Genomic DNA, 14941 nt, shown 5'->3' with positions numbered 1-14941 from the left:
GTTTTTCTTGCGACGACAGTTCGGGGGCTGACAAGGGGGATGAGGACGATTTGCAGTGGATCCTAAATTGAGCGTGTTTGGTGATGGATGTGGTATCGTGACGCCACATGACCGACATTTACGAGTGTGTAGCGTGCCGCTGTCATGGAGTAGCACCGAGTGTAGACAGTTTGTGCGTCTTAAATTCATAAGTGTTTCTCTTGAGTAAATGTATTTGGGGTGACTTGTGGTAATTTGGCCAGGGATTAGGGCTCTGGGTGCTGGTCCGGCGCGGACGGGTGCAGATGGGCTTGCCTTTGGCGCGCCTTGGGCGCATCGCCGGCGCGCCCGTTGCGCTCGCCCGCTTCGCGTCCGGACCACTATAGAGCTAAATAGGCTCTTCGGCCGGAAGTCGCGGCAGCTAGAGCGCGTGGCACCAGTCCTCCCCACCTAAGATGTCGGCTATGTGGCCTGCTGGTGTCGAGAGAGCCCGATATTCCCTCCGCAACTAACGGGACTTCCGGCGGCGGAACGAGGAATGGAGCGTCAATAAACAGTTACAATTATTAATCAATTGTGCAAATGCGCTAGAGGCTGATGGTTTCGTACAAGTTATTCTGTGCAATTTTAAAACAATTGGCTCACTAGTGCAAGTTTTAAAAGTATTCAAGTATACAGGTTAAAAAACGTTGTTAATCACGCTTATAATATCCTTAGTTCTGGCAACAAAAGGTTGTTAGAGCAGAGAAGCGCTGACCGCTACCCGCTCCACTAGCTCCGTCCTAGTACCGAGCCTCCTGCCGAGTCCAGTCTAAATAGGTTCTTAGGCCGGAAGTCGCGGCAGCTAGAGCGCGTGGCACCAGTCCAGCCTACCATGGAGTTGTTGTACCAGTTCCCTGTACCACACCACCAAAAAGACTCAAAATAGGAAGTTTTGATGCCTACCCCCACAGTCCGGATTTTCAATTTGTTCATAGCAAATCCCTGGTGTTAATAAAAAGAAAGTTTGTGTGTTTTCCTAATGTATGGGAAGGCCTTTTTTTCGGGTTCACTCCCACTTATTGCCCCTCCACTTTTTGCTCGATTTAATGCTGGTTTCCTGACTCTGAACACTGGGAAGCTGACATCCAGCACCCAGTGTATGTACTCTGACCTCTAAAGGTTGTGTGCAGTTGTATGTTACCTGATTGGAATGCCTAGTTTACCTATAAGTCCGTTGTAAATGATACTCTAGGTAGCAATGGTGTGTAAGTTACATGTCACTAGTGGATTGCAGCACTGAATGTATTCCCTATACTTGTTTGTAACTTACATTTTTTTTCTGAACAACACTATGTCTTCAGTCGAGTAAAGGGAGGAAGATGAGATGGAGCAACAGGAAGATGCAGCGTTAACGCCAAAGAAGGAGTCTTTGGTGTGCATTTCTTTCTCTGGCCCACCGAGAGGGAAGAAAGGTGTCATCCGGATTAGTGGTATGCACACTATGCCACAAGCAGTTTTACAGAGGAACTCAGCAGAAACACTCACATGACACATCAGGAATGTGGCATCATACGAAATCCATGTACCCAACATGCCTTGGAAGAGCAAGGGTGGACAGAGATGCCAAGCAGCCATCAACATCCGTTGCAAGAACACCTCGAATGTCACCTCGAATGTCAGAACTGTTTATCTTCGAGAGCCCGAACGGACAAGAGAGACATCAATAAAAACTAAAAAAATATAAGGGAGTGCAGTCACATAATTTCTGCAGGGGACATCATTCCATATGTGGGCCAGAAGTTAGTTCAGGAACACAAATGTACCATTAAGAAGTCGTTTTTAGGTCTCGCCTATGCAGCGCGCATGCATTGCAAAGGCAAAAAGACCTTTTGGGATCACTTTGGCTTTTCAGCCAAGCACGTGCATGCATTCCATTGCCTTCAATGGCAACGCGTGCAAGTCAGGAGATTCACTCGCGGGAGCCAACACCGCAATATGGCAGCAATTATTACTCCCGCAAGTGAATCTCACAGCCCCCCTCCTCAACCCTGCTGCGACAGATGCCGACATGCCCAGGGTAGGGGGGCTAGGCACCGGCCGCAAAAAGCGATGCAAGCAAATTAACGTGAAGAGCAGCTTTGGGAAGGGGTTTGTTTTGTGTATTGGACACTAAAGGTTTTCAGAGTCTAAAAATAAAACAAAACATGGCTTTGGAGGCGGAGTGAAACGTGTAAGGCAGGAGGACTTTAAAGATTGGTCTAGGATGCCAGTTTCTTCAATAAATGATTTTATTAATCACCGACTCAGAGAATGCATCCTTAATGCAGAACAGTCTTTAGAGGATATGTATATATATTCGTTTTGACGTAATTCTTTTTGCTCTTGTCATTTGGGAGAAAGGTAAGCCGGTGTAGTGAAGGGTGTTGTTTCGGTCCGTTTGTTTCCTGAACATACAAAAATGTGGATAATTCAAAAAGCTATGTTTTGTATACCTATGTACAGATGCTATGTCCTTGGTATCTTATAGATAAGCTCCCAGAAGAAGGGCATGCCAGCCGAAATGCATTGGAGCCTATGGAATGTTTTTGAATAAAATGATCATGATTTAAAAGGAATGAAAGTAATTCCCAAAACACTGAAATAAACATTCAAACTAAATAAATTACAATGTTCAAAGAAACATTGATGTGAGTCCTTCTTATCAAGGAACCAAAGGTGTGCCCTAATAGGGATGCGAGCAAGTTTTGGAAGCACCATACTGATGCAAGGATGCAAGTCAACCATCAATAATAATGCACACAACACCAATTCAATTGTAGTGCTGATATGCTGGACAGACCTCACTAAGCAGAGCACAAATCTCTCCATGTGTACATATACTGCTAGTGCTTGTAATGTTGTGGCCAGTGGATGCAACCATGTTACCTCAGGCAGTGGGGAAGATCTCGGTCATGTAGCTGTGTTTTTCCCCCTGGAAGCGGGAGTGGAGTGGGCTGGACCAACGTATGCCACTCTAGTGTAGGATTATGAATAAATAGGCCGGGGCTCCTGGCATGGTTCACTTGTGTGAAGGCCAATGACTCTGCCGGAGCGGCGGCCCTTACCCTGCCACGTGGCTGCTGCAATGACTGCGGGGTCTCCTCGACACAGGCCCCCTGCAAACTCAGCGGCACAGCACCACGTACTTATGTCTGTACAGACTACAGCCTTTGATCTACACTGCGGACAGCAGGGCTCACAATTCAGATGGAGTGGCGATTGCAGATGACGCAGTCCAGTACGCAAGACACATTGCTCCCAGTGTGCTCCCCGGACCATCCATCATCGCAGGGTGTGCACACGCTGAGTGCTTCAGGTGCCACTGACTCAGTGCACTATAAGTCATAGCCACATGGCCTTATTAAGGCAGAATTCAATAGACAAAAGACATTGCTCCCAGTGTGGCCCCCCCAGACCACGCATCATCGCATGGTACGCAGACACTGAGCGCTAAAGGTAGTGCACCAGAAGTCAGTGGCACATGGCTTTATTAAGGCAGAATTCAATAGACAAAAGACATTGCTCCTAGTGTGGCCTGTCTGGACCACGCATCATCGCAGGGTGCACGCACGCTGAGTGCTTCAGGTGCCACTAACTCAGTGCACCATAAGTCAGCGCTACGTGGCCTTATTAAGGCAGAATTCAATAGACAGAAGACATTGCTCCCAGTGCGGCCCCCCCAGGCCACTCATCATCACAGGGTACGTAGACTTTGAGAGCCAAAGATACTACTAACTCAGTACACCAGAAGTCAGCGCCAAATGGCCTTTTTAAGGCAAAATTCATTAGACAAAAGACATTGCTGCCAGTGTGGCCTGTTTGGACCACGCATCATTGCAAGGTGCATGCACTCTGAGTGCTTGAGATGCCTCTAATTCACCGCACCATAAGTCAGCGCCACTTGGCCTTAATAAGGCAGAAATCATTAGACAAAAGACATTTCTCCCAGTGCGCAGACAAGGTAAAGGAACCTGCCCTGTACAATCTAATAAAGGGCCTCAACGAGGTCCACTCTATTCTAAATCGTACCCAGAACCCATGAAGGACACTTCAGAAATCCATAATGTCTGATTTGTCAACGTAGTTTTTTATTTTTGAGTTCATTTTTCTTATATATAATTTGAAACAATTTAATAATAAATATATGCACAATTATAAAGAGGAAAGCAACAGAACAAGGTTAATAGTGGTTCTAACTCCACACAAACAAAACTACAATCATACTACGGCATTCATACATCACACAGCACAATGCAGAGGTGGTTCTTGATGGAATGGAAACCGATGGTTGGGGATCCGGATTGGTGCGAAGGGTTCCAAGATAGGAACAAACGCCAACGCGCGTTTCGGTGTGTGGCCCCGTCCGGGGCTACACCTTCATCAGGGCAAAGTGAGGAGGAGCTGGAAGAACCACAAGGTAGGTACGTACTCTGGAATAATAGGGCTAGGCTAGCTTCAGGTGGTCAAAAATTCCAGTCTGATGCCCATCAGTCCCGGTAGTAATGGGCAGAGCTGATTCTGCTGTAGAAGGCGGTTAAAATAAGATAAAACGTTCCCTTGAGTGACACCGAACAGTACGAAGATGTGGTTCCGTTTCTTGTAAGCATTAATGTGGGCATAGGGAAACGCGCAGCGTCAACCGAATCAAGGTAAATACGGCCAGGAAGTGAACTTCAGGGCTGCAGTTGTCAAGTGCGGCAAGTTTTCCTTCACCTTTGGACGTCTTGTATTCTTGAGAGAATAGGGTGCACTAATAGGGTGCACAAATAATTCAAAGCAGGGTTTCTTAACGATATGGACGATGACTCATAGACAAGAAAAGAAACGGAACCACATCTTCGGAACCGTTCGTTGTTCGGTGGAACCCTTCGCACCAATCCGGATCCCCAACCATCGGTTTCCATTCCATCAAGAACCACCTCTGCATTGTGCTGTGTGATGTATGAATGCCGTAGTATGATTGTAGTTTTGTTTGTGTGGAGTTAGAACCACTATTAACCTTGTTCTGTTGCTTTCCTCTTTATAATTGTGCATATATTTATTATTAAATTGTTTCAAATTATATATAAGAAAAATGAACTCAAAAATAAAAAACTACGTTGACAAATCAGACATTATGGATTTCTGAAGTGTCCTTCATGGGTTCTGGGTACGATTTAGAATACAGTGGACCTCGTTGAGGCCCTTTATTGGATTGTACAGGGCAGGTTCCTTTACCTTGTCTGAGCTTTACTTTCCCCGTCTACCTGCCTTATATTGATGTGGGGTCCCCCTTTGATTAGAAATTGCTCCCAGTGCGGCCCTACCGGACCATGCTTCATCGCACGGTGCACGCACACTGAGTGCTCGAGGTGCCACTAACTCCCTGCACCAATAGTCATCGCCACGTGGCCTTTTTAAGGCAGAATTCAATTGACAAAATACATTCCCCCAAGTGCAGCCCGCCCAGACCACTCATCTTCGCAGGTTGCGTACACGCTGAGTGCTTCAGATGCCACTAACTCAGTGCACCACTTATCATCGCTGGTCGCACACACGCTAAATTGCCAATACTGCGCAGCTCTACTCAACGTCACGTGGTGTGGGCCCTTGCTCACCGCTGCCTCCTGTCTACACTGCGTCATCAGGGCTCACAATTAAAATTGAATTTTCAGTCAGTAATTACAGAGTGGAGTATCCTTTCTTCAAGAACTGTTTTGATATCAATCATAGCATCATCGCAGGGTACACACACACTGAGTGCTTCAGGAGCCACTAACTCAGTGCAGCACACCTCATGGACCCTTTATGATACAATATTTTTTTTATTTTCAACAAAATAGATTACTGCATGCAGTTCATACTTGTGGTTTTTCTTATGAAGTGAAAAATGTGTCTCCAATTGAAAAAGAAAAGATAGTTCCTAGAAATGTTGAACAAGTATTAGCTGAAGAAGTTCAAGGGAGATGTACCGAGGCTCCAGTGTTTACTTGGGAGTAAAGTAGTATTTGTAGTATACGTCAACAGTCTATTGCTATTTTACTAAATTTCTTAAGACAATATAGAAAAAAAACTGTGAAACAGAAGATTAAGATATTACAAGAACTAGATCTTTCCAATGTGAGAAAAAATACAGGGTTTTACGGTCATTCTCTGGCTTGTCTTTCTAGGAAAGTCTGTCAAAGTTGTTTTCATCATTTAGCAATGTTAGCAGTATATCATTCCGATATGCGAAAGTTAGAAGATTATACTACCTGAAAACTCCTGCATTATGTCTAAATTAAATTAGTACAGCTCTTTTGCATGGTTCAGTGATGGATATAAAACAAGTTTGTGATGATATAGAGTTATGTTTCTTTGCTAGTCAAGAGGAGTGTACAGAAAGTAAGAGTTTGATAAGTGTTCGTGTTGAAGAAGAGATGAAAGATAGTACTGATGTGAAGTTTGAAAAAGAAATAACAAAGTTTAAAGTAGTTTCTGGTGAAAATCCCAACTATGTTTGTATTTGTTCTCAACGCACTCATTAATAAAATTCATACTAGGAATGTAGATGTGTTTTTAAAAGGTGAAAAAGAAAACAATGATAAATAGAAAGAATTTGCTGCATATCTGTTTGTGGGAGGTTGTTTTGAGTTACGTACTGTACAATGTCTTTGTAAATATTGTTACAATTAATTAGAAGAAAACAAAATGCCAGCTAGAGCTGTCCATAATGACTTAGAATTAGTTGCTATACTTCCTAAACTTACAGATTTAAATACATATGAGGCCATCCTTATTCATCTGAGCAGCCTTTTCAGGCTATAATTCGTATGCAGCCTAAAAACGGTAAACTTCCTCCAACACATCTACAAAGAGGTTTAAAAGGAAGAGTTGTGTATTTACCTTTAGATTTTAAGAAAACTGTTGAAACTGTTGGTGTAGAAAGAGAGGATACTGAACCTGTAGTCATTCTTGTTAATGGTGTACCCATAATGAGTAGGGAAATATGGTAAGAGTTAGTACATGTCACGAAAATCCAAAAGGCTACATTATATCTGGTGCAAAACAATATTTACTATAAAATTGTAAATGTAGAAGAAAAATAAATGACTTTAGAAGATAAAACACATTTCAAGTGGACAAATAGAAAAAATGGACAATTCAAGAAAAGAAGACATTTTTTAACATTATACTATACACCCTCTACATTGAAAAGGGCTGATGGGAGATACTACTGAATTGTTCCAGATGAAAAAAGCAAAAGGAACTCCCATGAGTGTGTGGGAAACAAGTTTGGAAGATCATTGTTTTCCACAGCTGGAAAAGGTGAACGATATGATGAACGACCAGTTCAGATACTAGCTTCAGAATACCGTACTTTACAACTGTACTCAGAAGAGCCAAAATTTCCTCAGTGCGTTCCATAAATGTTTCATCTTTTGTTCCATACACCTTAACTGCGGTCAGCAGAGCTCACAATTTAAATTGAGACATGATTTATTTATTTCAGAGAGAAATGACTAAAAACATTCCTCGATGTCTGTGCTGACTACTGCCTTCGATGTACACTACCGAAAGCAATGCTCATAATTCACATAGAGGTGCGATTCAAGATAACGCAGTCCAGTAGACAACAGGCAGTGCTTCCAGTGTGGCTCGCCCGCACCGTGCATCATCACTGGCTGAGCAGACGCTAAATGCTTGTGATGCCCCTATCTCAGTGCAGGACAACTCATGGACCCTTTATGATACAATATTTTGGGCCAGATGTAGGAGGCCATTTACCGACCGGTAACGGCGGATTTCGGCCGTTACCGACCGGTAAATGGGTATTTGGGATTTAGGGGCATCATTTTACAGATTCGGTAAATTTACAGAATCGGTAAATTTACAGATTCTGTAAAATACGGAATCGGTATTTTTACCGATTCGGTAAATCCCAGATGTAGGTGGGACTTTTCTGAGTCCCAAAGGCCTTACAGATTCGGTATTTTACCACCCAATCCAATTGGGTGGTAAAATACCGAATCCAGGTGTGCATGCACATGTGTGCATGCACACCTAGCCATGTGACAGACAGACATGCCCTTAGGGCATGTCTGTGTGCCACATGGCACACATGCCCGTCTTTGGGTTGCTAGAGGGTGTCAAAGTGACACCCCCTGCACCCTTGCTGGAATCGGTATTTACCGAATCGGTAAATACCGATTCGGTAATGCCCATTGATTCCTATGGGCTTCAATGCCCATAGGAATCAATGGGCATTACCGAATCGGTATTTACAGAATCGGTAAATACCGAATCTTAATTATTCGGTATTTACCGAGTCTGTGTTACCTACATCCCCCCCCTCTATTTTACCACTTCTTAAATACCGAATTGTTAAAATTCGGTATTTAAGAAGTGGTAAAATAGAATTACCTACATCTGGCTCTTTGTGTATTATTTCACATCTGCTGTCCTACCTCAGTGTACCACAAGTCATGAACCCTTTACAATAGAATCTTTTCTGTATTATTTCACATCTGGTGCCCGTACGTTAGTGCAGCACAAATCATTGACCCTTTATGATTGAATCTCTGTGTCTGATCCAATGATTACTGTTGTACTTGTTGCCAGCACCAACCATTCCCGGAGGGTTGGCTTTCAATCACCCCACGCATCCAGCACAGGCGTCACTGGACATGTGTCCCTGGGAATCAAAAAGAGTCAAGTACACGTGCAAGTACCCAGTTCCACTATCTATCTGTGTCTGTGTGTTCATTATGTATGCAACGTGCTGCCCATGGGCCCTACCACATTACATTGTGCGCTGGACAGCGTATGTAACCATCTTACCTTTGACAGTGGGGGGAAACTTTAGTTATGTCACTTTGTCTTGGTCATTGTACAAGTACGTACGTAGAGACTGGATCATTAGAGTACTGCAAGGAGTGTATAGTGAATTTATAAGTGCGTGGGGATTGGCGGAGTGATTGTATAAGTACATATGTTGGCGCAGCCTAACTTCAACAAGAAGCTTGTCTCTAATCGGCTACCCCCCCTGTGCCAAAAACTGAATCTACAACTTTCCATATCTCTGTCTTGCTACAGCTGCAAAACTCCACTGGATGTGCAATAAACATTCATATCCACACAGATGTGTCATGTCCACCATCTTTCTTTTGTAGAACTATGGCTGAATGTAGAGTCAGTGATTCCCCGTACCTTCCATGTTGGCCATGTTGTGGGACTTGGCTCACAATCAATCAATCAATCAAAGCATTTATATAGCGCACTACTCCCCCGGAGGGTCTCAAGGCGCTAGGGGAGGGGGGGTCCGCTACTGCTCGCACAGCCAGGTCTTGAGCTGCTTCCTGAAGGCAAGGTGGTCCTGGGTCAGGCGGAGGTGGGTCGGGAGGGAGTTCCAAGTCTTGGCGGCCAGGGAGGAGAAGGACCTTCCTCCTGTGGTGGCTCTTCGGATGCGGGGGACGGAGGCGAGGGTGTGGTCGGTCGATCGTAGCTGGCGTGTGGGAGCGTAGAAGTTGAGGCGGCTGTTGAGGTATCCTGGGCCTTGGTTGTGTAGGGCCTTGTGTGCGTGGGTGAGGAGACGGAAGGTGATTCTCTTGTTGACCGGGAGCTAGTGCAGATCTCTCAGGTGTCCGGAGATGTGACTGCGTCGGGGCATGTCCAGGATGAGTCGTGCTGAGGCGTTCTGAATCCGCTGGAGTCTCTTCTGGAGTTTGGCGGTGGTTCCAGCGTAGAGGGAGTTGCTGTAGTCCAGACGACTGGTGATGAGGGCCGGGGTGACCGTCTTCCTGGTCTCGGTGGGGATCCACCGGAAGATCTTACGTAGCATGCACAGGATGTTGAAGCACGACGAGGAGACGGCGTTGACTTGTCTGGTCGTGGAGAGGGAGGAGTCCAGGATGAAGCCCAGGTTGCGTGCGTGGTCTGTTGCTTTGGGTGCGCTGCCCAGGGTGGGGGGCCACCAGGAGTCGTCCCAGGCGGAGGGTGAAGATCCCAGGATGAGGACTTCCGTCTTGTCCGAATTCAGTTTCAGGCGGCTGTTCATCATCCACTTGGCTATGTCTGTCATCCCTTCGTGTAGGTTGGCTCTGGCGGTGGCGGGGTCGTTGGTGAGGGGGAGGATCAGCTGGGTGTCGTCGGCGTAGGAGATGATGTTGAGGTTGTGTTGGCGTGCGATGGCTGCGAGGGGGCTCATGTAGACGTTGAAGAGGGTTGGGCTGAGCGAGGAGCCTTGAGGAACGCCGCAGATGACTTCGGTGGCTTCTGATCTGAACGGGGGGAGGCGGACTCTCTGTGTCCTTCTGGCGAGGAATGAGATGATCCATTCCAGTGCCTTCTCCTGGATTCCGACGTTGCTGAGGCGCCGCACTAGGGTACGGTGGCAGACAGTGTCGAAGGCCGCGGAGAGGTCTAGGAGGATGAGGGCCGCTGTTTCTCCGTTGTCGAGCAGGGCTCGGATGTCATCGGTGGCTGCGATCAGGGCGGTCTCGGTGCTGTGGTTGGCCCGGAAGCCAGACTGCGAGCGGTCGAGGGATCCGTTCGTCTCGAGGAAGGCGGCCAGCTGTTTGCTGACGGTCTTCTCGATGACTTTTGCAGGAAACGGGAGCAGCGAGATGGGGCGGTAGTTCTTGAGGTCGGTGGGGTCGGCTGATGGCTTCTTTAGTAGAGCGCTGAGTTCGGCGTGCTTCCAGCTCTCCGGGAAGGTAGCGGTGTCGAAGGAGGTGTTGATGATGTCCCGCAGGTGGGGTGCGATGACAGCGTCGGCCTTGTTGAAGACGTGTTGAGGGCAGGGGTCGGTTGGAGATCCGGAGTGGATGGAGTTCATCGTGCGGATGGTGTCTTCGGTGCTGATCGGGGTCCAGGCGCGGAGGGAGGTGGTGGGGGGCGGTGGTTCAGTCGTGGCATGCGTCGGTTGAGTGCTGAAGCTGTTGTGTATGTTCGCGATCTTGTTGTGGAAGTAGGATGCGAGGGAGTTGCAGAGGTCTTGCGAGGGGGTGATGTTGTTGATTCCGGCGTTGGGGTTGGAGAGCTCTTTAACGGTGTTGAAGAGTTCCTTGCTGTTGTGTGCGTTGTTGTCCAGTCGTTCCTTGAATGCAGTTTTCTTGGTGGCGTGGATCAGTTGGTGGTGTTTTCGGGTGGCGAGCTTGAGGGCAGTCATGTTGTTCGGTGTTGGGTCTCTGCGCCAGGCTTTCTCGAGTGCTCGGCAGTTCTTCTTGGAGCTCTTGAGTTCGTCGGTGAACCATGGGGCTTTCTTGCTGCCGGGTCTGCTAGGCGGGGTCTTCAGAGGGGCGAGGTTGTCTGCGCAGTTGCTGATCCACTTTGTGAGATTGGTGGCCGCCTGGCTTGGGTTAGTTGCGTTGGTGGGAGGGTTCATGCTCAGGGAGGTCGTGAGCTGGTCGGCTGCGATCTTGTTCCAGCTTCTGCGTGCAACCTGTTGCTGGTGGTGGTGGATCGTGGTCCTTCTGAAGCTGAAGTGGACGCAGCTGTGGTCCGTCCAGTGGAGTCCGGTGGCGTGGCTGAAGGTGATGTCCTTGCTGGATGAGAACACAGGGTCGAGTGTGTGTCCGGCGTAGTGGGTGGGGGTGGTCACCAGCTGCTTGAGACCGAGGTTGACGAGGTTGTCCAGCAGGGTGGTGGTGTTGCGGTCGTTGTTGTTCTCCTGGTGGAAGTTGAGGTCCCCGAGGAGGATGTAGTCAGCGGAGGGGAGGGCGTGCGGGCTGATGAAGTCGGCGATGTCTTCGCTAAATTGTGTGCGTGGTCCTGGGGGTCTGTAGATGAGGGTGCCTCTGAGGGTGGTCTTGGGGTTGATGTGGATCTGGAAGTGCAGGTGTTCGGCGGGTGCGAGGGTGTCGTCGGTGTTGGTCGTGATGCGGATGGTGTTCCTGTGGATGATGGCGATGCCTACTCCTGTCTGGTTGACGCGGTCCCTCCGGATGATCTTGTAGCCGTCCGGGATGGCGATGGCGATGTCGGGCGCTGAGGAGGCGTTCATCCAGGTTTCCGTGAGGAAGGCGACGTCTGGGGCTGTGGTGTCGAGCAGGTTCCAGAGCTCGACGGCGTGTCTGTGGATGGAGCGGGTGTTGAGCAGGATGCACTTGAGGTGGTTGCTGCTGGTGTTCGGCTTGGTCGGTGCTGGTGTAGTGCAGGTCCGGATGCAGGTGAATTTGCAGGAGTGGCAGCAGAAGGGTCCGTGGGTGCGTCTCGGGGTGGCTCGATAGCAGCCCGGGATTCGACCGGCGTTGAGTGCGTAGAGTTCAGTGGCGTCGTAGGTCCGGCGGGTGGGCTGGTGTCGGCGGGAGCCAGGGGTCCTGGCACTGGGCGCGGTCCAGGCGCGGACGGGCGCAGACGGGCTTACCTTTGGCGCACCTTCGGCGCTCAATTGGTGCTCCTGCTGCGCGCGTCCGCTGCGCGGTCGCTCTGGAGCATCATAAGAGAGGAGCTGGGAGGGCGGGTCAGCTGGGTGGCGGGAGCGGGGCGGCCAATGGGCAGGGGGAGCGGGGTCGGCGGAGATCTGTGGCGGGAAGGGGCTTGCAGGGCGGCTCTGCGGCGGCTGGGTCGTCCGGCGGAGGAGACCCAAGGAAGGGGGAGGACAGCAGAGGGGGGTAAGGGGTACACAGGGCAAGCAGGAAGGGGGAAAAGAAAACGAAGTGGCAGCAGAGGGGAAGAACGAAGTAGGCAGCAGCGGGGCGGCAGGAGAGGGGAAAATGCTAAAGGCAGCAGCGAGGCGGCGGAGCAAGGCTCAGGCAGGCAGCATTCAGCAGCAAGGCTCAGGCAGGCGGCAGGCAGGAGCAGCGGAGTGGGGGAGACCTCGCCTTGGAGAAGGCTCAGCGGTCGCTTTTGCAACCCGGGTGACGGTAGCACTACTACAAGAACACCCACATGCCAGTGTTGCCACATTTTTTTAAGCATCCTATAGCCCAAAGCCAACCAAAAAATAGCCCAAATTAGCCCAATATGGCTACTTTAAGGTAGGAGGGGCAGGGACAGCATCAAGCAGGCAGTGAATGCATTGGAATTGATGTTGCAGCAGGCTGCCAAGTAAATATTTGTCTAATAAAGTGCTTTAAAATACTACTTTGCTGGAGTGCCGTATATATATTTATTATCTGGCAACTAGCACAAACCAAAATTTTACCGCACAACCGGGACAAATATAGCCCAATTGTGCGTGGTGTAGCCCAATCTAGCAATACTGCCCGTATCAGTTGATTCCTCATAGAGCTCACGACAGAGCCACGCCCATAACTCCACAGTCATTCTCCACAGCCTCAGGCTGGACTGGCAAACGCCAGGCCAGGCCAGCCCACTCCGCTTACAGGGGACAACAATGCTACATGGTCCAGATTTTCATTGTAGTGATCTGCTGGTTACAGGTCTAGTTGTTAGTATGCCACAGCCACTCACTCACGGCTGGTATACACCCACACCAAAGTCATCCAGCACAGGCATTACAGGACACGTGACCCTACCAATAAAAAAGACCTGGCGCACATGCTCTACCCCATTTTATGGTTGCTTGCACCGCATGCACTGCGGCCAGCACAGTTACACCGCCATAGTGATGGCCTGTCCCGGTGGTCCGGACACCTCATGTTTTGTTGACTTGCAGATGAGAAGGGTGCCCACTCAGATAAAAGGTGAGCAGTGAGGCCTGGGTGCGCAGCGGCGGCCAGATACCTCTGGGCGGGGGGATTGGATGGTGTACAGCAGCCTGGATGCAGAAAGACAGCACAGCGATTTAGGCGTATGCAGTCGTATGTACTCTGCCATTACTAATTCTATAATATGTTTCAGATGTGGGAGCTTGAGGGCTCCAATAGGTCCTGGCACATGGTTGGAGACACAGTGGTGGCGTAAAGGTGAGATGTGAGGGTTTTGTCCACTGTGTGGGCACTCGGTGTCCCTCCCCATCTCTTCCTTTTTCTCCCTCACACTCTTTCTCTCGCCCTCTTCCTCTTACACTGTTTGTCTCTTTCTCTCTTCCTCTCTCTCTATTTCTCTCTCTCACTCTTTGTTTCTCTGTTCCTCTTTCTCACACTCTTTAGATATTTCTCTCTCTCTTCCTCTTTCACTGTTTCTCTCTCTCTTCGTCTTTCTCTCTGTCTTCCTCTCACATTTCTTTCTTTTTCTCTCTCTCTTCCTCTCATTCTCACTGTTTCTCTCGTTCCCTCTGTCTTCCTCTCTCTCTTTCATTCTTTTTCTCTTTGTCTTCCTCTGACTCTTTCTTTCTCTCTATCTCTTCCTCTCTCCTTTGATGGACGCATGACACATAATTTTATCTTGCTTTTTATCTACCAGGCTGTGATTCAAAAATCCATGTCCCCCCAACACAACTAGAGCTGAATATGCGTAGAATCTGCGATGATGCGTGGCCATCCTCAAAGCCTGAGAAAGTTGGTTTGGCATTTGGTGGACCCTCTTACACACACGCTGGTGGAGGAAGGTGAGCAGAGAGACTTCTTTCTGCAGCAGCGGGCAGTAACCTCTGGGCGGTGGGAGTGGATAGTGTGCAGCAGACTTTCAAATGGATGATGTCATCAGTGATGTCATTTGAGATGTCATCAGTGATGTCACTGACCATGTCATGAATGATGTAATATGTGACGTCATCAGCAGTGCATTGCGGGGGTGTGAGTTATAGTTAGCTCAGCTAACTATAACAGGGAAATTTCTATCATTTTGTATGAGTGAAATGGCCAACTAACTATAACATTCCTGAAACCTATGGTTTTTTCAGTGAATTTCTAAAAGTTTTTTAAATGCTAATTTCTAACTATAACGTCCCTGAAACCTATTTTTATTGTGAATTTCAACGTTTTTAAATGCTAATTCCTAACTATAATGTCTGTAAAACCTATGTTTTTTTCTATGAATTTCAAAGGTTTTTTAAATCTTAATTTCATATTTTAATATTTATAAACTTATATTTTGTAATCGTTTTTTAATATTTTGCAACTCTATTATCCTTTTT

This window comes from Lissotriton helveticus, chromosome 3_1 (assembly GCF_964261635.1).
Source record: "Lissotriton helveticus chromosome 3_1, aLisHel1.1, whole genome shotgun sequence".
In the NCBI taxonomy this organism is placed as follows: Eukaryota; Metazoa; Chordata; class Amphibia; order Caudata; family Salamandridae; genus Lissotriton; species Lissotriton helveticus.
The sequence above is the reverse complement of the archived record's forward strand: the minus strand, read 5'-3'. Positions refer to the sequence as shown.